Genomic DNA, 10,532 nt, shown 5'->3' with positions numbered 1-10,532 from the left:
TTCTTAAAACAAGTTTTTATAATGTTATGATTTTATTAAAACTCCTTATTTTTTACTCAAGATTTTTTACTCTACTGGAGCAACCAGGAAAAACAAAGCTAAGTGGGTGGCTTCTAAGAAAATGACTTTGGTGGCTCTCTGCCCCTCCCTGTTCACATCTTCTTGTGTAGTGCCAGCCTTGTGCTGTAGACAAGATGGTGAATGTCACTGTGAACAGATTTGGCCACATTGGGCACCTGGTTACCAGGGCTGCCTTCTGCTCTGCAGCGGGCATATCGACCTCAACTACATGGTCTACATGTTCCAGTATGACTCTGTCCGTGACAAATTCAATGGCACAGTCAAGGCTGAGAATAGGAAGCTTGTCATCAACGGGAAGTCCATCACCATCTTCCAGGAGCGAGATCCCACTAAAATCAAATGGGGTGACATTTGTGCTGAATATGTCATGGAATCTATTGGCATTTTCACCACCATGGAGAAAGCTGGGGCCCACTTGAAGTGTGAGGCCAAAAGAGTCATCATCTCTGCCTCTACGGCCAATTCCCCTATGTTTGTGATGGGTGTGAACCATGAGAAATATGGCAACCTTACTCAAGATTATCAGCAATGTATCTTGCATCACCAACTGCTTAGTTCCCCTGGCCAAGGTTATTCATGACAATTTTGGCATCGTGAAAGGGCTCATGACCATAGTCCATGCCTCTCTGCTTCTCAGAAGACTGTGGACGGCTCCTTTGGAAAGCTGTGGCATGATGACTATGGGGCTGCCCAGAACATCACCCCTGCATCCACTGATGCTGCCAAGGCTGTGGGCAAGGTCATCCCAGAGCTGAGCTGAAAGCTCACTGGCATGGCCTCCTGTGTTCCTACCCCCAGTGTATTCATTATGGAGCTGACATGCCGCCTGGAGAAACATGCCAAGTATGATGATATCCAGAAGGATGTGAAGGAGGCATCTGACGGCCCACTGAAGGGCATCTTGAGCTACACTGAGGACCATGTTGTCCCCTCCAACTCAACAGCCAAATCTCACTCTTCCACCTTTGATGCAGGGGCTGGTATTGCTCTCAATGATAACTTTGTAAAGCTCATTTCCTGGTATGACAATGAAAACAGCTATGGTTAACAGGGTGGTGGACCTCATGGCCTACATGGGCTCCAAAGAGTAAGAAACCCTGAACCACCCACCACAGCAAGGACACTGAAAGCAAAAGAGAGGCCTTCAGTTGCTAAGGAGTCCCCTTTCCAACTCAGCACCCAACACTGAGCATCTCCCTCACAGTTTCCATCCCAGACCCCTATAATAATAGGAAGGGCCTAGGGAACCCTTCTTACTCTCTTGAATACCATTAATTAAGGTTGCTTCACCCACAAAAAGAAAAAGAAAATGACTTTGGCAGCATAACTTACATATCCTATGCCATAAATGTTGTCACTTCATGTAAAATCATAAGAAATTTATTAACTGGGATTCATGTTAACATGGCTCACTTTTACAGATGTAGACTAAGAGAAAAATCACAAGATATCAAAATGTAAACAGATTGCTGGATTCAATAGGAAGGATGACAGACAGTGGCCATTTCTGTTAAGAAACATTCATACCTAAATCTTTCCACCTCTGGACTTCATGCTGTCTTCAAGTATAGTGCTGGTGGGAGATATAGTGGTTAAGTAGCAGGTTGCCTTTGTCAGAGTGGCCAGTATCAGTCCAGTGATTGCAATCAAGACTAATGCTCCTCCATTCACTCCATAAACACAAGCTATCTACTCTGAACCATGTGCTCTTTAGCTGCTGAGTTATAACAGTAAGTAAGATTGAGCTCTTTTCATAGGCTCTTCCATGTCTGAAAGTAAGTACATGAGTAGGTGTTTATCTATTCAATAGCTACCAAGAAGGAAATGAAACAAAGACACTGCTGATGTTTGATTGAAAGTGAGAATAGAAGCTGTCTGTCTGGGGGCTGTCAGTGAAGCTCTCCATTGGTTTCCAGAAGTCTTTTTTGTCTGATATGTTTACCTAGGAAAAGTGTTCACTTACTCTACATCTTCATCTCAAAGTGTTTGGGCCCAGTGGAGTAGGCGTTCTATTACTGAGTTTCCTGATTCCTTCTATGATCAGAAACTATACAGGAGATGCCTATGTGTCTTCTTTCCCTCAGTGAATATATATCCTATGCCCTCAGGAGACAACATAGCAAATTGCAAAGCTTGGGCTGAAAATTGGGTTCTAGTTCTCACTCACAGGAGATACATTGGTCATAGTTAAAGCATACACTGGCATGGGTTTAGTTCTTTGTAAGATGAGCATACACCATGGGCTCCATAAGAAAGGCCCATGTCTGAATTGTTCTTTATTGTCTTTCTAGAATCCAGAATCCAGAATCCAGAATCCAGAATCCAAAATCCAGATCTTAACAAAGGTAAAGTCTCAATAATATCTATTATTGTTGCTTCCTCATTAGCTGGGTAAGTTTCCTTCTATCCCTAATATTTGACTAATTTAATATGATATTTTCATGGTAACGACACATTCTTTTCCATTTCTGCCATGTCTGACTCTCCTATAGAGGATATATCTTCTTTCTGGAACTCATTTTTCTTATATTTAAAGTAAAGATGTCGATCTCAGAAATTTGTCATGGATCTAGAATTAGAGGCTTGTAAAGAAAGTTTGCAAATAAAATTGTATTTCCAGTACACTAGAGGGACCCTGTGGTGAATTTTAAAAATAAGCATGTAGTAGACTTCTTTCTTAAAGCTAAATGTATCACATTCTGTACTGTTTTCCCATCATGAGTCTTACTGCATGAGAATGGGCTAACTTTCTTAGAGGGAGGAATGCCACAGTTTTGAAGAATCACTATTGCTTGGTTGCACTGAATTGTCAGTGCCATCTCTTCACTCAAATAAGAAGCAGAATGTTATGGGATATGTAAGCATATGAAGCTGAGACTCTTCTAGAATGGCATTCTCTTTTGGAATTAGACTATCACCTTGTTTCTCTTTTCTCTCGATTTTCTCCCTTCATATCATGTCTCCATTCACTTGTATGATGTCTTTATGAGAAATAAGAAAGGTCTTTGTCTTCTAAGGTATTTTTAAACCCAGGGTACATTGCCTATTAAACATGGCTTGAGCACAAAATTATTAGCTGCCAATGAAAGGATAATATTAGTGAGGTGGCTGTATCAATTAATTTTTACTCTGCTACAAATAATAGAAAAAAGAATGAATTATGGCACAATTGTTGGTTACTAAGAAAAGGCTAGAAGTAGCTAAGTCAGTCTTCATGCAACAGTTCTGTGGTTTTTGGGTGTTTGGGTTTGTCTTAGATTCTTAGTTTTTTCTTATGGTCAAAAGATAGCCACTAAAGATCTGTAAGTATTTTCAAAAGGAAGATACAGGGCAGAGTGACAAAAGGTACTTGTCCTCATATACTCTCCGTTCTCATTCCATAAAACAGACCTGATAGGTTTCAGCATTGCTGTGCTGCTATTAATTAAATTCATTGAAAGATTTCATTATGGAGGAAGGAGGGAGTCTCAGAAAACTAGTAAAATGTAGGGGGTCCAAGGAGCTGCTGAAATTACAAAACTCACGGTACTAAGAAAGTTATAACTTTGAGAGGGGTACCAAGGCTATATACACAGTAAACTCTTGCTGTATAGGGCTTTTCTTTGTTAGAGCTGTCTGCTAGCTGCACAGAGCTCCACAGAAACAGTTCTCATGACTTAGCAACAATATTTGAGTATCTTAATAATGCAGAGACTTTCGAGTCAAGCAGGTTTTCATAAGTAACTTCTTTAAACTCCTTGAATCACCCAGCCAGACTTAGGCAGGATTGTTCCTTATACCTGTCATCAACACCGTATCCGATTTAGGTATACATTTGTTCATATATTGCAGGAAAAGTTACACCACACAATTTGTGAACAAATGTGTACCAACAGAACCAAAGGTGTTACGGAAACTGGCTGTTTTTCTGAGTTTGCTTTGCAGTATATGCAGGGACCTTTCTCTGATGTTGTATAGGTTGGTGGACCTCCTTGCTGTAGTGCACATTGTATTTTCCCTACTTTCAGTGATGAAGCACAGACCCGCAGCCACGGATGGTGTGTGTGTGTGTGTGTGTGTGTGTGTGTGTGTGTGTGTATGAAGCTTAACTCAAGCTAGAGTAACCTGCGAAGCAGAATGTCACCTGAGAAAATGACTCCATCATATTGCCTGTAGGCAGTCTTGATAAATTCTTGATTAATGATTGATGGGGGTGGGACCAGACATCTAAGGGTAGTGTCACCCTGGTTAGGTAATTTGGGGAGTTATAAAAACACACAAAACAACAGGTTAAGCAAGCAATGGGGAAAAAGCCAGTAAGCAGCATTCCCCCATGGCCTTTGCTTTGGTTCCTGCCTCCAGATTCCTGCTACACTTGGCTTCTTGCCCTTCTTTCTTTTGATGATAAACTGTTAAAGGGAACTGAGTGTGAAATAAACCATTTCCTCTCCCAAGTTACTTTTGGTCATAGTGTTTCATCTGGGCAATTTTTACCCTAAGTAAGATACCTCCCTTCATGTTGGACTGTGGTTAGGATGTGCAAGTCAATCCAACTCTGTTTTTCCCAGTTTTTTGTTGGCCACAATCTTTATTACAGCACTACAAAGGCAAACTAAGACAGAATGAGAAAGAGTTCATGAGCCCCTATCCCTAGACAAGTTTATCTGTGGTTCTCCCCAGTCTGTAGCTCTTACAGTTTTTTAGCACTCTGTTCCACATAGTCCATTTGCTGTGTAGAGTATATGGTATAGAAAGATGCAGTTTTTTAATGAGATAGGAGAGGCTCAGACAGACTGAAATGATTTAGAGTAATATGTAAGTTGGATTTATAAAATGCGAGTACATTCAGGAGGAGAAAAAAAAAATGGAAAGAAAATGATGGGAAATTTCAAAATCACAAAAAAAAAAAAAAAACCAAACAAACAAACAAAAAAAAAAAACAAAACTGTGGCAAGATTTGTGTAGTCAGAGTTACAGGGAAAACAAAACGGGGAGCCCAAGGCTGGGATACAGAGTTGTAGAGGGAAGAACTGAAGCTGAAGGGGTTTGCAATCCCATAGGAAGAACAACAATATCAACCAACCAGACACACCAGAGCTCCCAGGGACTAAACCACCAGCCAAAGAATACACATGAAGTAACCCATGGCTTCAGTTGCATATGTAACAGAGGATGGCCTTATCTCTAATCAATGGGAGGAGAGGCCCTTAGTCCTGTGAAAGCTTGATGCCATAGCATAGGGGAATCAGGAATGGGGTTGGGTCTGGGGGGAGAGCACCCTCATAGATGCAGGGGAATGGGGAGATAGGATAGGCACTTTGTGGAGGGGAAACCAGGAAGGGGGATAAGATTTGAAATGTAAATAAGGAAAATATTCAATAAAAATTAAAAAAGAAACTTAAGTAACAACTGTAAAGGGGGTGAAAAAAAGACTGAATGGCAGAGTGATACAGATAAAAAGTTCAATGGGGGGAGGATGGGGAGGGGAACACCGATAAATAAGGGGAGGGGGAGGGGCTAGGGAGATGTTGGCCCATAAACCGGGAAAGGGAATAACACTCGAAATGTAAACAAGAGATCCCGGCCTGCAGCAGCTCTCTGATCCCAGACCCCGTGGGAGAGAGACCTCACCGCCTGGTCAGGTGGGCACTCCTGAGGCTGCAGAGCGGAAGAGACCACCAACACTACCCACCCCTGCCCACATCCCTGGCCCAAGAGGAAACTGTATAAGGCCCAGGAGCGGCAGGACCCCTGCCTGAGACACCGCCGGAACCTGAAGGAAACAGACTGGATAAACAGTTCTCTGCACCCAAATCCCGTGGGAGGGAGAGCTAAACCTTCAGAGAGGCAGACAAGCCTGGGAAACCAGAAGACACTGCTCTCTGCACACACATCTCAGACGCCAGAGGAAAACACCAAAGGCCATCTGGAACCCTGGTGCACTGAAGCTCCCAGAAGGGGCGGCGCAGATCTTCCTGGTTCCTGCCACCGCAGAGAGCCCGTGGGCAGCACCCCGAGAGCGAACTTGAGCCTCAGGACCACAGGTAAGACCAACTTTTCTGCTGCAAGTGACCTGCCTGGTGAACTCAAGACACAGGCCCACAGGAACAGCTGAAGACCTGTAGAGAAGAAAAACTACACGCACGAAAGCAGAACACTCTGTCCCCATAACTGGCGGAAAGAAAACAGGAAAACAGGTCTACAGCACTTCTGACACACAGACTTATAGGACAGTCTAGCCACTGTCAGAAATAGCAGAACAAAGTAACACTAGAGATAATCTGATGGCGAGAGGCAAGCGCAGGAACACAAGCAACAGAAACCAAGACTACATGGCATCATCGGAGCCCAATTCTCCCACCAAAACAAACATGGAATATCCAAACACACCAGAAAAGCAAGATCTAGTTTCAAAATCATATTTGATCATGATGCTGGAGGACTTCAAGAAAGACGTGAAGAACTCCCTTAGAGAAACACAGGAAAACATTAACAAACAAGTAGAAGCCGACAGAGAGGAATCACAAAAATCCCTGAAAGAATTCCAGGAAAACACAATCAAACAGTTGAAGGAATTAAAAATGGAAATAGAAGCAATCAAGAAAGAACACATGGAAATAACCCTGGATATAGAAAACCAAAAGAAGAGACAAGGAGCTGTACATACAAGCTTCACCAACAGAATACAAGAGATGGAAGAGAGAATCTCAGGAGCAGAAGATTCCATAGAAATCATTGACTCAACTGTCAAAGATAATGTAAAAGCAGAAAAAAGCTACTGGTCCAAAACATACAGGAAATCCAGGACTCAATGAGAAGATCAAACCTAAGGATAATAGGTATAGAAGAGAGTGAAGACTCCCAGCTCAAAGGACCAGTAAATATCTTCAACAAAATCATAGAAGAAAACTTCCCTAACCTAAAAAAGAGATACCCATAGGCATACAAGAAGCCTACAGAACTCCAAATAGATTGGACCAGAAAAGAAACACCTCCGTCACATAATAGTCAAAACACCAAACGCACAAAATAAAGAAAGAATATTAAAAGCAGTAAGGGAAAAGGTCAAGTAACATATAAAGGCAGACCTATCAGAATCACACCAGACTTCTCACCAGAAACTATGAAGGCCAGAAGATCCTGGACTGATGTCATACAGACCCTAAGAGAACACAAATGCCAGCCCAGGTTACTGTATCCTGCAAAACTCTCAATTAACATAGATGGAGAAACCAAGATATTTCATGACAAAACCAAATTTACACAATATCTTTCTACAAATCCAGCACTACAAAGGATAATAAATGGTAAAGCCCAACATAAGGAGGCAAGCTATACCCTAGAAGAGGCAAGAAACTAATCGTCTTGGCAACAAAACAAAGAGAATGAAAGCACACAAACATAACCTCACATCCAAATATGAATATAACAGGAAGCAATAATCATTATTCCTTAATATCTCTCAACATCAATGGCCTCAACTCCCCAATAAAAAGACATAGATTAACAAACTGGATACGCAACGAGGAGCCTGCATTCTGCTGCCTACAGGAAACACACCTCAGAGACAAAGACAGACACTACCTCAGAGTGAAAGGCTGGAAAACAACTTTCCAGGCAAACAGTCGGAAGAAGCAAGCTGGAGTAGCCATTCTAATATCAAATAAAGTCAATTTTCAACTAAAAGTCATCAAAAAAGATAAGGAAGGACACTTTATATTTATCAAAGGAAAAATCCACCAAGATGAACTCTCAATCCTAAATATCTATGCCCCAAATACAAGGGCACCTACATACGTAAAAGAAACCTTACTAAAGCTCAAAACACACATTGCACCTCACACAATATAGTGGGAGATTTCAACACCCCACTCTCATCAATGGGCAGATCATGGAAACAGAAATTAAACAGAGATGTAGACAGACTAAGAGAAGTCATGAGCCAAATGGACTTAACGGATATTTATAGAACATTCTATCCTAAAGCAAAAGGATATACCTTCTTCTCAGCTCCTCATGGTACTTTCTCCAAAATTGACCATGTAATTGGTCAAAAAACGGGCCTCAACAGGTACAGAAAGATAGAAATAATCCCATGCGTGCTATCGGACCACCACTGCCTAAAACTGGTCTTCAATAATAATCAAGGAAGAATGCCCACATATACTTGGAAATTGAACAATGCTCTACTCAATGATAACCTGGTCAAGGAAGAAATAAAGAAAGAAATTAAAAACTTTTTAGAATTTAATGAAAATGAAGGTACAACATACCCAAACTTATGGGACACAATGAAAGCTGTGCTAAGAGGAAAACTCATAGCGCTGAGTGCCTGCAGAAAGAAACAGGAAAGAGCATATGTCAGCAGCTTGACAGCACACCTAAAAGCTCTAGAACAAAAAGAAGCAAATACACCCAGGAGGAGTAGAAGGCAGGAAATAATTAAACTCAGAGCCGAAATCAACCAAGTAGAAACAAAAAGGACCATAGAAAGAATCAACAGAACCAAAAGTTGGTTCTTTGAGAAAATCAACAAGATAGATAAACCCCTAGCCAGACTAACGAGAGGACACAGAGAGTGTGTCCAAATTAACAAAATCAGAAATGAAAAGGGAGACATAACTACAGATTCAGAGGAAATTCAAAAAATCATCAGATCTTACTATAAAAACCTATAAAAAGAAATACTCAAGTTAATTAAAAACCTATAAAAACCTATAAAAACTATAAAACGAAATACTCAAGTTAATTAAAAAAAAGAGAGATGCAAAATAAATATTTTTTTAAAAATGTAATCTAAACACATAATTAAAACAAAATAAAGAAATGTATTTTATTTTTGTTTTGCCCTTTTAATTCTTAGGAAATTTGCTTTTGAGCTTGTTTTCTTTTGTTACTTTAAAAATACAATAGCAGGAAATTACTCGGCAAAGGAGCTTCCTATTTTGACCCAATAAACAGTGGACTGTGTTCTCCATGTGTTCTTTTTTTTTCTTTAAGAGTTTTGATTCTATTGTAAATAAAATTCATTTTTTATTTTGCCAGCTTAAAAAAATGTAAACAAGAAATACTCAAGTTAATAAAAAAAGAAAACAAAAAACAAAACAAAACAAAAAAAAACGAACAAAAACCATGAAAAAAAAAAGTTCATTAGCCCAAGGGATTAATAATTATCTCCTCCCTAGAGTACTGTGTGTACATTTCTCCACTCTAAGAAAGTCTACTGGGGGTAGAAATATCCAAGAGCCTTTTCATATCTACATGTATCTAATTCATAAATCTTTCACAGACTGCCAAAACCAGATAGCCTGTTACCATAGTAAGGCAGACAAGATCATATCCTTTGCCTTAATTCTGAGCCAGGTAGAGCAGTATAAAATGCCACCATCAGACCTTTAAGGAGTGGGAAAGTGATTGTCAGAGCCATGATGGTACTTCAGGATTAGGAATCAGAATAGCTTATGGGGAATGACTGTGAACTATGGAGAGTTAAATGAAATAGTATTTCCTGTCCATATCCAATCAAGATTGATTGATGGAACAACTGACAGAAGTCATGGGACTTTTTTATGCTTTATTGACTCTTACTAATACATTGTTTATATTATGGTCCTAGCTATGGAACACTGAGACCAACTGGCACTTACATGGAATGGATAGAGTGGACCTTCCATAAAAAGGCTTTCATTATAGAATGCCAACTCATGAGTGCTTTACAGATTTGGAAAAGCATCTGAAAGGGCAACAAAAGAATTCAAATGAAGGCATCCTGTATAAATAGAGAAGAACACTTCCAGGGACTGTTTGGATAAACAGTCTGTTTGGATAAACAGACTGTTATAACAACTCCTCTAAAACTCAAGAAACATTGTAGAAGAGGGATTGAAAAAACAAACAAACAAGCAAACAAACAAAAAAAAATCCTAAGCCAAGGAAAGGGTGAAGTGTTGGGTAGTCATTTCCATGGAATTGAATATTCCCCCGGGGAGGGAAGAGGGATATTCATAAGAATCAGGAAGTTCATGGAACTTACAAGGCTCAAGAGTTCAGAAAGTTATAAGATTCACCATACCCCTCTGTGATGGTTTGTATATGCTTGGCCCAGGGAATGGCACTATTAGGAGGTGTGGCCTTTTTGGAGTAGGTGTGTCATTGTGAGCATGGGCTTTAAGACCCTCATCCTAGCTACCTTTGGAACAAGAGGTGGAACTCTCAGCTCCTTCAGCCCCACATCTGCCAGGAAGCTGCCATGTTCCTGCCTTGATGATAATGAACTGAACCTGTAAGCCAGCCTAAATTAAATGTCATCAAGAGTTGCCTTGGTAATGGTTTTCCCTAAGACAACTTCTCAAAGATTATATAAGCAGTGAATAGTTGTTGATTTTATTAGTTACTAGTCTCATTGCTGCAGCAAAATACTTAATAAAAACCTTAAGAAAGGAAAGGTTTATTTTGGTTTACAGTTCAAGGGA

At 40.3% G+C, this 10,532-nt stretch overlaps 1 pseudogene; it reads left to right on the top strand.

The window, feature by feature from the left end:
- Positions 1-298: 298 nt before the first annotated feature.
- Positions 299-1,129, top strand: LOC116900943 (annotated as a pseudogene).
- Positions 1,130-10,532: the final 9,403 nt, after the last annotated feature.

This window comes from Rattus rattus, chromosome 5, assembly GCF_011064425.1.
Source record: "Rattus rattus isolate New Zealand chromosome 5, Rrattus_CSIRO_v1, whole genome shotgun sequence".
In the NCBI taxonomy this organism is placed as follows: domain Eukaryota; kingdom Metazoa; phylum Chordata; class Mammalia; order Rodentia; family Muridae; genus Rattus; species Rattus rattus.
This window is presented reverse-complemented; position numbering and strand designations above follow the sequence as displayed.